The 15,275-nt window shown below is 37.9% G+C and overlaps 1 protein-coding gene across 1 annotated transcript in view; it reads left to right on the forward strand.

Annotated features, from left to right (window-relative positions):
* Positions 1-15,275, forward strand: part of gpr39 (G protein-coupled receptor 39) — a 91,611-nt gene that overhangs the window by 73,131 nt on the left and 3,205 nt on the right. The gene's annotated exons all lie outside the window — the stretch shown is intronic.

Consider the following 15,275-nt stretch of genomic DNA (forward strand, 5'->3'; position numbering starts at 1 on the left):
GGATCGCCGGAGCTGTTAGATTAACAGTAACATGCTTATTGTAGTTCTGAGTGCACTGCCTTTCGCCCTGTAGCTCCATCCTCTTGATGGAACGCGTGTGGGCTGGACCATGAAAGGAGTGGTAAGAGGGTCGAGTTGTCGATTCTTGTTCTGTTTTTCTGTGAATGACTACTATCTAGTTGCGCACGCTACTAAAGAGACGCGCTACCATGGAAACCGAGCAATGGTGTAGCTGTATTAAAGTCTGAGTGGAAACAGTCGTGTGTAAATCTGATTTTGTCAGAAATCGGGAGAAATGCGGGAGAAATATGACCCCGGGAGGAAACCGGGAGAGGGCTATGAAATCGGGAGTCTCCCGAGAAAATCGGGAGGGTTGGCAAGTATGCATTAATGAATTAAATCGATGTTATAATACAATAATTTACAAACTCTTCAACTACAACCCTAATTATATTTAAAAACATGAACTCACGAAATACTTTAATGTAAATTTAAATGTGAAGGGAAGTGTGTAATGTGGTTATTGACATTATTCACCCACGGATCTATGGGTTGGGGTATTGTTCCGCACAGACATTTTAGTTAACCGGACTTCCTGTTGATGTGAAATCCGAAAACATTTAAAATAAATAAAATAATACTTTATTCAGAGTTTGGAGGTCATCACATAATGGCATTGTAATACACGGTTCGGCTGCATTAAATATTACACATCTGTCGTGGTTCTTTATTTTTATTTATCTACAGTGAAAGTGGGGGATGCTGGCTTATCAGGCGCCCGCAGCTCACAGCCAGCGAGAGAGAGAGAGAGATAGAGAGAGGGGGTGCACCTGTACCGGCGAGGAATGTTGTTAGCTTCTGCTGCGCTAACGGATATAAGAAGCTCTTTCTACAATAATGTGGAGGGAGAGTTCTGTCCTGTCAGACCGAGAGGCTCAGTGAGGTAAAGGACTGAGTGTTTAGATAGTTCACTTTAGTCTAAGTTATCTCAGTGGGTCTCAAACGTTTTGATCACAATTTATGTAAACAAATATTTCCAAGGCACTCCTTTATAATTATTAGGATAAATAAAAACAGGTTTGAAATCATTCCAATGTATACTATAGGACAGTAAACCAAAAAAATGGTTTAAAACTGGAGAGATTTAAAAATATGCATAAATAAATAAATGTTAACTGATAAGATATAAATGAACCACAAAAATAAAACAAGTTAGCCTACATTTATTTGTTATTGGCTATGGTAGGTTATCGGTTATGTTCACATACTTATTTGATTATTAAAATGCAAACCGATCTTTTTCATATGGGTGTTTAGAGTTGTATCCCCTAGATCAGTCTCTAGTAATTGGGCGCTCAAAGTGCACCAGATTGAAGCATTTTATTTTAAAATGTTAAAAACAATCTTCCCGGGGGGGCATCCCCGGACCCCCCTAAAGGATGTGAAGTCCACCCCAAAATTAAAACATGTTCAATGTTCATGCAATACTAAATAGTATACATTTGAAGCCTTTTTATATAAGCTGTCCACCATGTCAATATGTTTCTCTGTTTGTAGTGTCTTTTGTAGAGGTTTTTCATTGCCAGCTAAAATCTTGCCTAGGGCAGCAAATTGGTCAAAACCGGCCCTGGTGTCATCCCCACAGCACCCCCAATTTGAAACATGTTCCCACGGCTATGTCCAGCAGTGAGCTTTTATTCTATAAAACGTTTTTAAAATCTACTTTGTAGCTTGTAGTAACTCACGGGAGGCTTCTTTTATTTTATTTGTATTCATAATAATTTGTATTTTTCGTCAGAATGTATTATGGCAACCCTGTCTCCTAAAAATTACGTTCCCACAGAACTAAACTGCATTCTCAATGACGTTTAGCAAGAAACGTATTTTCTCCCACGTTACGTTCGTTATGAACGTATCTCAAATACTTTTATTTTCTACATATCTTCTAGAAACATATTTTCTCCCACGTTACGTTTCTTATGAACGTATCTTAAATACGTTTATTTTCTACATATATTTTCCATTTATTGTTTTGCTTCTAATAATGATAATAGTTATTTATAAATATAATTTTGAGCACACATTTGAAATCAGTAGGCAAGGCTGTAATTTCGCCAGCTGTTACTCTCATGAGCAGGGCAGAAAATAATAGTTTTAACATGCCAAAAAGCTGCTGTGTCGTTTATTGCACCTCAAACATTACAGAACAACAAGTAAAGAGTTACGTGTTTCTGTACTTCCTCTAAGAAGAAAGGACAGTAACAGAAGATCTCTGTGGCTTCAGGCTTGATCGCCATTCAAATGACAGCATTGGTTTCCCCAAAAGTGGGCGGGGGGATAAGTGACGTAGACTTTACTCTCATCTATTATTCAAAACCATTCTATTTATTCTAACGTAAATTACATGCCAGAGTTTTATCTTTTTATTACTTATATTTTTATACTTTATTTACTATGAGTTATATCTGAAGCACATTATGTTTCTGAAGATGTGTAGTCAATTCCACCCTTCAATGTAGCATAAATGTGAACTTTCATTACAGGAACAATACCGGAAACAGACGTAGGAAAAGATCCTCAGCGCGCTGATTGGATGTTTTAGCCGCAATGCACGTTTTTAAAGATATTACTGATTTTCTTTGAATATAAGAATGTGTTGAGAGAATAGTCAGGGAATTTGGGTGAAGGGAAACACATCTATGGAATCACAATTTCAATAGCTTACCATTAAATGACGGATATACCTTTCTGTCTGTGATGTTTTACAAATCAGATATTAATGTGTAGAACTAAAACATGAGAAATAGTATACAATATCCTGTAAAATGATGTAAAAACATCAATAAAACTAAACAACTTATACATACATAAGTGTCCTACACTAATAATACAAACTTATTATTAGTATGCTGTGTGTACCTTGTGTGCACCGCCTAGTGGTTAAAGCACGTTATTGAATTATTTTTGTTGAATAATGTTATTTTTGTTGAATAATGTTATTTGATGAAAAAAATATTAAGAGTACATACTTTCGTAGGGGGAAAGTAGAAGGTCAATGACAGAAATATAGAATATAAAAAATCAAGAAGATACTGTAAGTGATCTCTACAATAAAACAGTTTAGTGCTGGATGTACAAAGATATTAGTATGAGGATGTGCAAAACAGACAAACTAATTAACCTTTATTAACACATTAAAGAATACTTATAAACTACAGATAAATATTAAGCCTGACAAAGTACTTAACGTCTAATATATTGCTTTCCTGCAATGTTAACTATGTTGAAGCACTTATTTTAACTGATATTATACACGTTAATTATACTCTTATGTATGTAGATAGAATAAGAAACGTGCAGAATATGACAGTTTAATGGTGGAGGTACACATATTGATAGATGTCTTGTAATGCACTGTGGAGGAACCTGCGATCCAAGTTTTTCATCTCCGGCCTTGTCAGGTATTGAACAAGCAATAAATAAAGAACAAATAATTATTAAATATAAAACACAAAATGTGTGTGATTATACATTGGGTGGTGCTCCAACAGTGCACTGTTGGAGCACCACCCAATTGAGTGGTTGGAAGGTTCACCTCGGCTCCGCGCGTCCCTTGATGAGCTGGTTCACAAAAGAAGGAACTCAAAGCACCAGGATAAAGGTTAAACAATAATCTGTTTTAATGGTAAAAGCAACAATACATAATACAGGGCACTCTGCAGTAGTACAAAATACAGAGTACTCCGGGCTCAATTCCACCACTGTGCGATAATGCGTATCACGACAGCCAGTCAGAAAAGGCGCAGAGCACAAGAATATCACAATATTTATACACAGGTGGGGAGGAGTTGTGTCGGTTGCTCCTCCCTAGCTATTTGTTATTGGCAATTTCCCTTCTGGGCGAGCTAGCCAGCGAGTTGGCAGTTCTCCATTGGCCGGTTTCACTTCTGGGCGGGACCCGAGGCAATGAGTCAGCAGTCGTTGGCTCCGTTTGGTTCGCTCCATCTCCTTACAGTGTGTGTGTGTGTGTGTGTGTGTGTGTGTGTGTGTGTGTGTGTGTGTGTGTGTGTGTGTGTGTGTGTGTGTGTGTGTGTGTGTGTGTGTGTGTGTGTGTGTGTGTGTGTGTGTGTGTGTGTGTGTGTGTGTGTGTGTGTGTGTGTGTGTGTGTGTGTGTGTGTGTGTCGAAGCCCTCAAGCAGTCCCACAACAATGCTTTTCAAATAGTAGAACTTTACAGCATGTTTAACGCACACTCATCTTATCATGCAGGCTATCACACAAAGGTCAATGTTTTTCTCTCTGAAAGCCATACTTGTATATGTTTTAACGTCACCGTCTCATGACCTCCATAGGATTAGTTAACTAACAAATGTTAACTGTTCTTATACCCTAAGGCCTCCTCTGAACTTCCTCCAACCTCCGAAGTCAGCTCACAATAACATGAATACATCTATTGATAAATCAGATGGACCATTGTCTCTCTAACTGTGTGTGACCCAATCGTCTCATGGCCTCTCCTAATATCTGGAAACTTTAATCAAAGGATAGTTATATTGAGAAGGTCCAAGAATTGACAAAACATTTCCTCCTTTTATTAATTTAAGCTTCCAGATCATACAAAAAACTCTTACAGATAACTTACTGAGTTCCGCACTTGAAAGCCCAACATGACTTTCTGAAAAATACTTATCAACGGGTAATCATTTTACTCAAGACAGAAATCACAGGTTATACTGTACTTTACTCACTAATAGCCAAAAAATCACCCTTTGATTATAACACAAAAGTTGAAGAAAAAGACAGTTTGCGCTAATCTACTTCTACTTAAAATGGGACATTATTTTAGGAATATATATATAAAAAACGTCTCTATAATTAAGAGGAAAAAATGGACTTGTTCATTCAAGTTTAACACACATCCTATATATCAGGTGACATTAAAATGAATATACCAGAAATACGCTGTATTAAACTTTCTGCTATAACACGTTACTTTACAACACATATTGATAGATGTCTTGTAATGCACCGTTGAGGAACCTGCGACCCAAGTTTTTCATTCATTGCATAACTACACCGTAGTTGTGTATATGATATGTCAATAAACCTTAGAACATCTTGAAATCTTGAAAGGGATGTGCAAAATAGCAATTATATACAGTTTTTAATTAACTATTAGTAGAGAATAACGATTAATGAATATACTTTATAGAGATCTGCAAATAAATGGTTAGTCTTCTCAAGCACCAACAATCAAATATCTCTCCTAATTGTTGGCACTTCCCTGAATATTTTATTCAGGTGTAACTAAAGTCTGATTTAAGGGTTGTTTTATATTTCACATCAGAATCTGCAAAGTAACTAAAATAAATGTAGTTGAGTAAAAATACCAGGTTAACCTCTGAATTGTAGTGACGTAGAATTACAAAGTAACAATGAGCTGTCAAGTGGGTATATTAATGCTGCCCATTATGGATACAAGCGATTTCCCCCCATTTATTAATTACATGTTTTAAATGTGTACACACCAATTTCTTTCCTATCGCCTAAACCTCCAGGGCTGTACACAGTTTAATACTGTCAACTTCTAATTTTGGGAAAAACGAAAACGTCTTTTAAAACTACAATTCCCAGTAGAGACGTGGCATAGAGAACATTGCGAAACACAATAGCCAACACACTCTCACTCATACTTGCCAACCTTGAGACCTCAGAAATCGGGAGCATTTCAAAACCGGGAGGGGGGGGGGGTTCTAGTGGATCGCCGGAGCTGTTAGATTAACATTAACATGCTTATTGTAGTTCTAAGCAGACTTGCCAACCCTCCCGATTTTCGCGGGAGACTCCCGATTTCACTGCCCTCTCCCAGTTTACTCCCGGGGTTATATTTCTCCCGCATTTCTCCCGATTTCTGACAAAATCAGATTTACTCACGACTGTTTCCACTCTGACTTTAATACAGCTACACCATTGTTTGGTTTCCATGGTAGCGCGTCTCTTTAGTAGCGTGCGCAACTGAAAGTCTGAGAGGGTGAGGCAGATAGTCACAGAAAAACTGAACAAGAATCGACAACTCAAACCTCTGCTCACTCCTTTCCTGTAAAATACAGGTCCAGCCCACACATATGCTCCATCAAGGATGGTGCTACAGGCCGCAAGGCATTGCACTTCTCACTCCATAAACGTCCAGGAGCGACGCTTGGTCAGGGTCCCAGAGGCATGCAGTTGTGACGCTCCTAGGCTCCTTCAGCTTCATAAAGGGATGCAAATAGCTTTCAACTGATTGTAATGTATTCCCATCTGCGGCGGGATTTGACGCTCATGGAAGCACGGCATTCGTTTGTGTCGGCTGCCCTTAAAGGCAATGTGAGCATCCATTCCCATTGGATAACGGAGAATTGTACACCTGGAAGTAAGTATTCCCCTTACGGTACGTCTACACTACAGGCATCAAAAAATGCTTTCAACGCTTCGCCCATTCACTTGAATGGGGTGACGTAGAAGATTTTGAATCTTCGCCGAACTGCATTGTGGGGAGCATGGCATGGCTTTGCAAGCATCACGAGCATCTATCGGCATCAAAAGTTGAACAATGTTCAACTTTTGAGGCTCGATGCTTGGCATCAGCCAATCAAATTCCGTTTATGCAAATCCCGCCAGTGCAAGCTCAGCCAATCCAACCGCGTGCAAGCTGGGAGAGCCAGACCGCAGTTCATTTCCTCATATTCCAAACGAGATATTACGGTAGCAAATCAGCCGGTTCTTTACGACCGGAACTATTTACCGGGATACAAACCGGAGGAACCAGGCATGGAGGGAGGTGGCAGAGACAGTGGGTGAAACTGATAGTTTTTTCGCCTGTTTGGAGAGTTTATATCCAGTTTACTTCGTTTTAACATTGCTTTTGCTTTGTATGTCGGGGGCGGGAGATTCATGTGATTGGTTGCTCGCAAAAAATCGCCAAGCTTCAGACACGCCCAGCTTCAAGATTTTTTCATGCCTGTAGTGTAGATGGGCCGTTACTGTCGATTGATTTGACAGTGATATCTGCACTACTCATCGTCTAAAAAACACCAGATTATCCTTGTTAATTACACAATATTGATTGGTTTAAATTGTGTGCAATGCTTTTGTATTTTTCCCCTTCGATTCGGAGAAACACATATTTTTTCAGAGTAAAGGATGGCAGAAGACACTACACTACCCAGAATCCCCAGCTATCGTTTAGGACTACACCATGTGCTCTGTTTGACAAACCCCGTGATTAGTTCTCAAGCTCTGTGATTGGTTGACTTCCAACTGCATTCCATTTGAAAAAAACTTTTCGTAAAAGATAAAATCATACTTTATTCAGCAGTGCTTGCTTTACTCTTTGAAAGTCATCGCATGAATGCATTGTAATAAATGGTACGGCTGCATTAAATATTACACATCTGTCGTGGTTCTTTATTTTTATTTATCTACAGAGAACTGGCTCAGAATAGACCAGAAACTATTCTTTTGCCATTCAGTTTTAATTTCACAATAAAGTTAGTAGTAATATTTTGTTTTGATATTATTGTTTTTTATTAACTACTAGACCACTGGGTCATGTTAAGACCATGTTTTCTGTGTTGCTGTGGGTTTTTTCCATCGCTTTTGTGTTACAAATATCAAAACAATAACTAAATATCAAATATATCCGTCATAAACTAAACCAGAAACAGCAGTATATTTTATTTTGTTAACACTGTAAACTTGACAGCTTTTTAACCCCAACCACCTAGTGGTTAAAGCACGTTATTACACGTTTAGAGTAATGCAATGCAGGTAGATTGTGTTGCTTTTTAATGACTGTTTAAAATGCCCTTTTCTTAATGTATTTCATTTTTGTAAAGCACTTTTGAATGTGTTATATTTTATGAAAACATTTAAATATTAAGAGTATATACAAAATAGGAGGAAAGTAGAAGGTCAATGATAGAAATAAAGAATAGAAAATATCAAGAAGATACTGTAAATGGTATCTAGAATAATAATAATAACTAGAGAATGCAATTCCTGAAGAAATTGCTAGTGGGAATGCGTTATGCTGAAAATCTGATGCTAAACTGCTATGCTGGAATGTAATGTGTAAGAAGAAAGTGAAGAATTTAGATTGAAATGATACATGAACACTGGGGGCTTGAATATGTGATGAGAGAAGAAAAGAAAGTGAAAAGGCTTGGAAAAGCAGCAGAATATTTGAACTGCAAACTTCTGAACTAACTTGATGGCGAATGATCTGTCGCCATGGCAACGGCATTTGTCGACACCCCATACTACGCTTAGATGCGTTGATGGCTGCATCGTTACCAAACCTGTTAAGTTTTGGGGCGTTTGGAGCAGTTTCACTGAAGTTATGAGAAAACTGTGTTTCATGGCGAGCATTGTGTTGCCATGGCAACGGCATTTGAAGAAATCTCAAAACTGTCCAGTAGATGTCTTCACGGCTGGACTGTTAGCATATATGTGAAGTTTGAGCACTTTTTGAACATTTCCATAGGAGTTATAGCGACATCATGTTTTATGGCGAGGGATGCGTTTCCATGGAAACGACATATGGTGAGATCTCAGAATTGGCGTAGAGCTGTTGAGGCATGGACCGGTGATATACAAGTGAAGATTGGGGGACAATTGGACCGTGTCGATGGGACTTACAGCCACATCGTGTTTCATGGCGAGTGGTCCGTCGCCATGGCAACGACATTTGATGAAACCCCATACGACGCTTAGATGCGCTGATGGCTGCATCGTTACCAAACCTGTGAAGTTCTAGGCTGTTTGGAGTATTTTCCCTGAAGTTATGAGAAAACCGTGTTTCAAGGCGAGCATTGTGTTGCCATGGCAACGGCATTTGAAGAAATCTCAAAACTGTCCCGTAGATGTCTTCACGGCTGGACTGTTTGCACACTGCTATCTGAAGTCTGCTGCTCTGAGCATGTCAGTTGGAGTGATGACATCATCGTGTTTCATTACACAGGTGTTTATAGTTGAGATCAAAGGCTTCATTGTTCTGAATGAGAGATGAACTTCTTACATGTGAACGTTTTGTGGAAGAACCGTAACAGATATCTGTGAAATTTCAAAACGTGAAGCATGTCAAGGAAGTTGAATATCTGAAGTGTAATTTTTGTGTAGTTTCGGGTTAATAATGTGGCCTTTTTGGCAGTTTAACTAAAGGTGTGCGGCTGCTGCCGTGAGGAAATATCTGCCTGAAATTACAATGGGGTTTAATGGAGGAATGTTGAACGTTTTTTCACTTCATGCCCTCAAGAGGCACTTTGTTTAATTATTTTTTTGCTTAATTATTTGTCATTTTTCAAGCTACGAGATGTTTTCCTACGTTTGTCATGATAAATTATGTCTCAGGAATGTAGGGTTTGGGAATTATGGCAGTTTAAAAAAAAATATATGAATGCGAATTTCAAGCTGTCCTCCACTGTGACATCAAACACTCTAGTTAATGTTAAAATGTCAAGAAAACCTCTAAAACAAGGTCTGAACAATGTTTAATATCTCTAAAAGTAAGATTTAAAAGTTGTTTTACACGAATAATGTCAGAAAGATGTGTAACATTTTAAAGTTAGAATGAGGTTTCTGAGTGAAAGTATGAATGAACAGTTAGCAGTTGAAGTTGCATGAAGATTTGTTGAAGTTGAAGAATTTCTCCATTGACTTCAATGTTAAAAATGTGATGTATTATGGGATGTATCTCTGGAATTATGAAAGTTATGAATGAGAAAAGTAATAGCCATCGTTTCCCGACAGAGCTGAACGTGTTGATGTTTGAACGGAGTTTCTGCCATGTTCAATGCGGGAGGAGAAGCGCGGCAAAATAAGTCGGCGGAATAATAAACTTTTCGTGCGTAGAATAACAGTTAGTTGGAATGGTGTTAACAGCATTCCCACTAAATAATAATAATAACTAGAGAATGCAATTCCTGAAGAAATTGCTAGTGGGAATGCTTTATGCTGAAATATAATGTGTAAGAAGAAAGTGAATAATCAGGAATATTTGGATGACTGAATGGTTTCCATATGAATGAATATTAAGTTAAAAAGTAGCATGAAACTCCAAATGTATAAATAATGTTAAAGATGTAAGGCTTTGAATGTAGAATGTTATTCGTAGGAAAAGTTGAAAATGCAAAAATAACTAGTGAAATAGTAACATTTGGCAAATTTTATTTTCAAAAACCAGAACATGGGGAAAAAAAACTATATAAAACGTTTCAAATCAATTGCTAACAAATTATATTCAGTAAAAACACGAGTGAAAATCTGTCAAACAATACATGAAAAAAACTATATAAAACTGTTTGAATCAATTACTAACAAATATATTCTGTAAAACCACAAAGTGAAAAGGTGAACAAAAATAAAGTAATTTTTGTGAAAGAACAAGTGATAAAACAACTATATACAGAAACTATTGTTCATTTGACACTTTAAAGTTCAACTGTTTAGGGAGAGATTAAGTTAGCTAGCAGCCTAGCAGCGTTAGCCCGTTAGCGCAATGCTAACGGGCTAACGCAACGCTGCTAGCTGTTAGTCCGTTAGCGCAATGCTAACGGGCTAAGACTGGATACGCTGCTAAGAAGCTGTTTCCTTTAATGTGTAAATTAATATCAGTTGTCACGCCAGTAAACAGTCGATGAACAAACTCAAACGGTGTGTTATACTTTGAAAAAGAGTTAATTTGACACTTTAAAGTTCAACTGTTTAGTGAGAGATTAACTTAGCTAGCAGCCTAGCAGCGTTAGTGCAATGCTAACGGGCTAACGCAACGCTGCTAGCTGTTAGCCCGTTAGCGCAATACTAACGGGCTAAGACTGGATACGCTGCTAAGAAGCTGTTTCCTTTAATGTGTAAATGAATATCAGTTCTCACGCCAATAAACAGTCTATGAACAAACTCAAACGGTGTGTGTTATACTTCTAAAAAGAGTTCATTTGACACTTTAAACTTCAGGTGTTTATGGATACATGAACTTACCTAGCAGTAGTCAGAGCAGAATAAATCTCCCGGGCTTGGTGTGACGCATGTGCTAATATTGATGCGTTCAAGGACACTCAGAAATGCTAAAGTTACTGATGAAGAGCACTGGAAAAGAGACTAAATTAGAGCATTTTTTTTATTTATGTTATATATATTTTTAATAATATAATTTGTTCACAGTGTACAAATGTGAGTGGTCAGGATCCATTATCAAAAACACCGTCATGCATAAAGACTGACATGCAGAAAGAGCCATGAACCATGTCAGTTAGAGTGATGACATCATCGTGTTCCATTACATAGGTGTTTGTATTTGAGCTAATGAGGCGTCCAGAGATCAAAGGTTTCCATTGTTCTGGATGAGAGATAAACCTCTTACATGTGAACGTTTTGTGGAAGAACCGTAACAGATATCTGTGAAATTTCAAAACGTGAAGCATGTCAAGGAAGTTGAGTATCTGAAGTGTAATCTTTGTGTACTTTCGGGTTAATAATGTGGCCTTTTTGGCAGTTTAACTAAAGGTGTGCGGCTGCTGCTGTGAGGAAATATCTGCCTGAAATTACAATGGGCTTTAATTGAGACATGTTGAACGTTTTTGTCACTTCATGCCCTCAAGAGGCACTTTGTTTAATTATTTTTTGCTTAATCATTTGTCATTTTTCAAGCTACGGGATGTTTTCCTACGTTTGTCATGACAAATTATGTCTCAGGAATGTAGGGTTTGGGAATTATGGCAGTTTAAAAAAAAAATATGAAGGCAAATTTCAAACTGTCCTCCACTCTAACTCTGACATCACGCAGTCTGCCTTAACGAGCTGCGCAATGTTAAAGTTCAAATGTTAAAAATGTGATGAATTATGGGATGTATCTCTGGAATTATGAAAGTTATGAATGAGAAAAGTAATAGCCATCGATTCCTGACCGAGCTGAACGTTTTGATGTTTGAACAGAGTTTCTGCGATGTTCAATGCGGGAGAAGAAGCGCGGCAAAATAAGTCGGCGGAATAATAAACTTTTCGTGCGTAGAAGAACAGTTAGTTGGAATGCTGTTAACAGCATTCCCATTAAATAATAATACAAGGGACTTGTATGCGCTTTTCAAGAAACTCAAAGAAACTTTGACAGAGAATAAAAAAACAAACAAAAAAACAAAAACAAAGAAATACAAAAAGAAATAAACAAAACAAAAAATAGGGGGGCGGGGTGGTCAGTGGTTGAATGCAGTGTTGAACAGGTGGGTTTTGAGTGATGTTTGGAATGCTGTGAGGGAGGAAGAATCTCTGATGGATAGGGGTAGTGAGTTCCAGAGGGTGGGTGCAGCAACGGAGAAGGCTCTGTTTAGAACTGAACAAAACAGTTTAGTGCCGGATGTACACAGATATTAATAGGAGGATGTGCAAAACAGACAAACTAATTAGGCTTTATTTAAACATTAAATAATACTTTAGGTTAAGGTCTTCTTTTAAATACATGTAAGCAAAAAGCTTTGGGGGTATCTATATTAAGCCTGACAAAGTAATATTGCATGGTTTGTTTTGGGACTTGACAATCAACTTTCCTGCAAAGTTAACTATGTTGAAGCACTTATTTTAACCGATATTATACATATTTATCATACTCTTAAAAGATGTATGTAGATAGAATAAGAAATGTGCAGAATATGACAGTTTAATGGTGGAGGTACACACATATTGATAGATCTCTTGTTGAGGAACCTATGACCCAAGTTTGTCCTCATTGCATACAGTAACTACAGTTAGTTGTGTATATGATATTTCAATAAACCTTTGAAAATCTTGAAATCTTGAAAGGGATGTGCAAAATAGCAATTATATACAGTTTTTGATGAACAATTAGAGAATAACGAGTAATGAATATGCTTTATAGGGATCTGCAGATAAATATTTAGTCTTCTCAAGCACCCACTACCAAATATCTCTCCAGATTGTTGGCACTTGACAATCATCTTCACTGAATTTTACTCAGGTGTAACTAAAGTCTGATTTAAGGGTTGTTTCTATTTCACAACATTAATCCAAATCTGTAAAGTAACTAAAATAAATGTAGTGGAGTAAAAATACCAGGTTAACCTTAAAGAAAGCCCTCAGGATTATAAAAGACCCCCATCACCCCAGCCACAAACTGTTCTGTCTGCTGCCGTCTGGCAGGCGGTACCGCAGCATCCGGACTAAAACCACCAGACTCAGGGACAGCTTCATCCCACAGGCCATAAGACTATTAAACACCTGAACTTTGAAACAACATCCATAACATTCATCTGGCTGCTACTTCGAAATTATTTGTCTAATATATCATATTCCAATCACTTGTATATAGACTCTTATTGCACTATTTAACTTTTTACTATTTTACTATTTTTCTTCTTGAATTTACTTGCACTATCTTTTCTGTGTAGCCTATCTGTTTTATTGTGTTGCACTGTTGGAGGAGCCTGTGACCTAAGGGGGGGGGGGGGGGGGGGTAGGACACGTTCAAGTCTTGATTTGGATAGTGTGCCATTGATGGGTTTCATTCCATTTCCTAAAGTGCTGTTTGACGCGTGTAAACTTTGCGCACTGCCACTCCAACATCCAATCACAGAGCTTGAGAACTAATCAAGGGGTTTGTCAAACAGAGCACATGGTGTAGTCCTAAACGATAGCTGGGGATTCTGGGTAGTGTAGTGTCTTCTGCCATCCTTTATTCCGGAAAAATATTTGTTTCTCCGAATCGAAGGGGAAAAATACAAAAGCATTGCACACAATTTAAACCAATCAATGTTGTGTAATTAACAAGGATAATCTGGTGATTTTTAGTCGATGAGTAGTGCAGATATCACTGTCAAATCAATCGACAGTAAGGGGAATACTTACTTCCGGGTGTACAATTCTCCGTTATCCAATGGGAATGGGCGCTCGTCCAGTTCGAGTCCAGTTTTCAATAGTCTGCCGTGGTTTCGTTCCATTTCAAAGAGCTTGACGCTCGGCGTAACCTTGGCGCACTGCCACTCCAACATCCAATCCCAGAGCTTGAAGATTAATCACGGGGTTTGTCAACGGGACTGTAGTCCCAAACGATAGCTGGGGATTATGGGTAGTGTTGTGTCTTCGGCCATCCTAAACTGATTTTTTTTCCGGATATCATATCGCATTAACAACACCACATCTGGCGTCACAGAGATCTTCTGTTACTGTCCTTTCTTCTTAGAGGAAGTACAGAAACACGTAACTCTGGATTTGTTTTAATGTTTGAGGTGCAATAAACGACATAGCAGCTTTTTGGCATGATAAAACTATTATTTTCTGCCTCGCTCATGAGAGTAACAGCTGGCGAAATGACAGCCTCGCCTACTGATTTCAAATGTGTGCTCTAAAATGATATTTATAAATGGCTATTATCATTATTATAAGCAAGACAATAAATGGCAAAGATATGTAGAAAATAAACGTATTTAAGATACGTTCATAAGAAACGTAACGTGGGAGAAAATATGTTTCAAGAAGATATGTAGAAAATAAACCTATTTGAGATACGTTCATAACGAACGTAACGTGGGAGAAAATACGTTTCTTGCTAAACGTCATTGAGAATGCAGTTTAGTTCTGTGGGAACGTAATTTCTAGGAGACAGGGTTGCCATAATACATTCTGACGAAAAAATATAAATGATTATGAATACAAATAAAATAAAAGAAGTGTCCCGTGAGTTACTACAAGCTATAAAGTAGATTTTATAAACGTTTTATAGGATAAAAGCTCACTGCAGGACGTTGTAGAAATGCGTGTGTGCACCATGACAAAGGAGCCTCATTCACTTTACATTGGGGTTATTTGCGTGGTGCAGACACGTAAATGTAGCAAAGTTCGTGACTCCACCACGCAATGCAGTGTTACGGAGTCGTGGTGGAGTCACGCATTGTGGTGAGATCAGGTTGACAAAAACAGATATCACAACACATGGCGCTAGGTAGCTAAAACGGCCATATTTCTTATCTTCGTTGTTGTCTGATCAAAAGTTGTCTTCAATGGCATTAAAATGATAAAAACGCTGCTGAAGGTTATCCAAAGGTTAACACAATGCTTCTGTGTCACATTGAAATGATTTCTGATAATCCACAAGCAATAAACCGATTTTTCCGTTTTCATATTTTCAGAGCGTGAGACAATTTGGCTCTGGGCAAAACATATTTTTGGACGGACACTATAATTTACAGTTTTTTACTATGTTCAATCTCAATTTTCTTTAAAATAAAAAAC

Source organism: Notothenia rossii, assembly GCF_949606895.1.
Source record: "Notothenia rossii genome assembly, chromosome: 2".
In the NCBI taxonomy this organism is placed as follows: domain Eukaryota; kingdom Metazoa; phylum Chordata; class Actinopteri; order Perciformes; family Nototheniidae; genus Notothenia; species Notothenia rossii.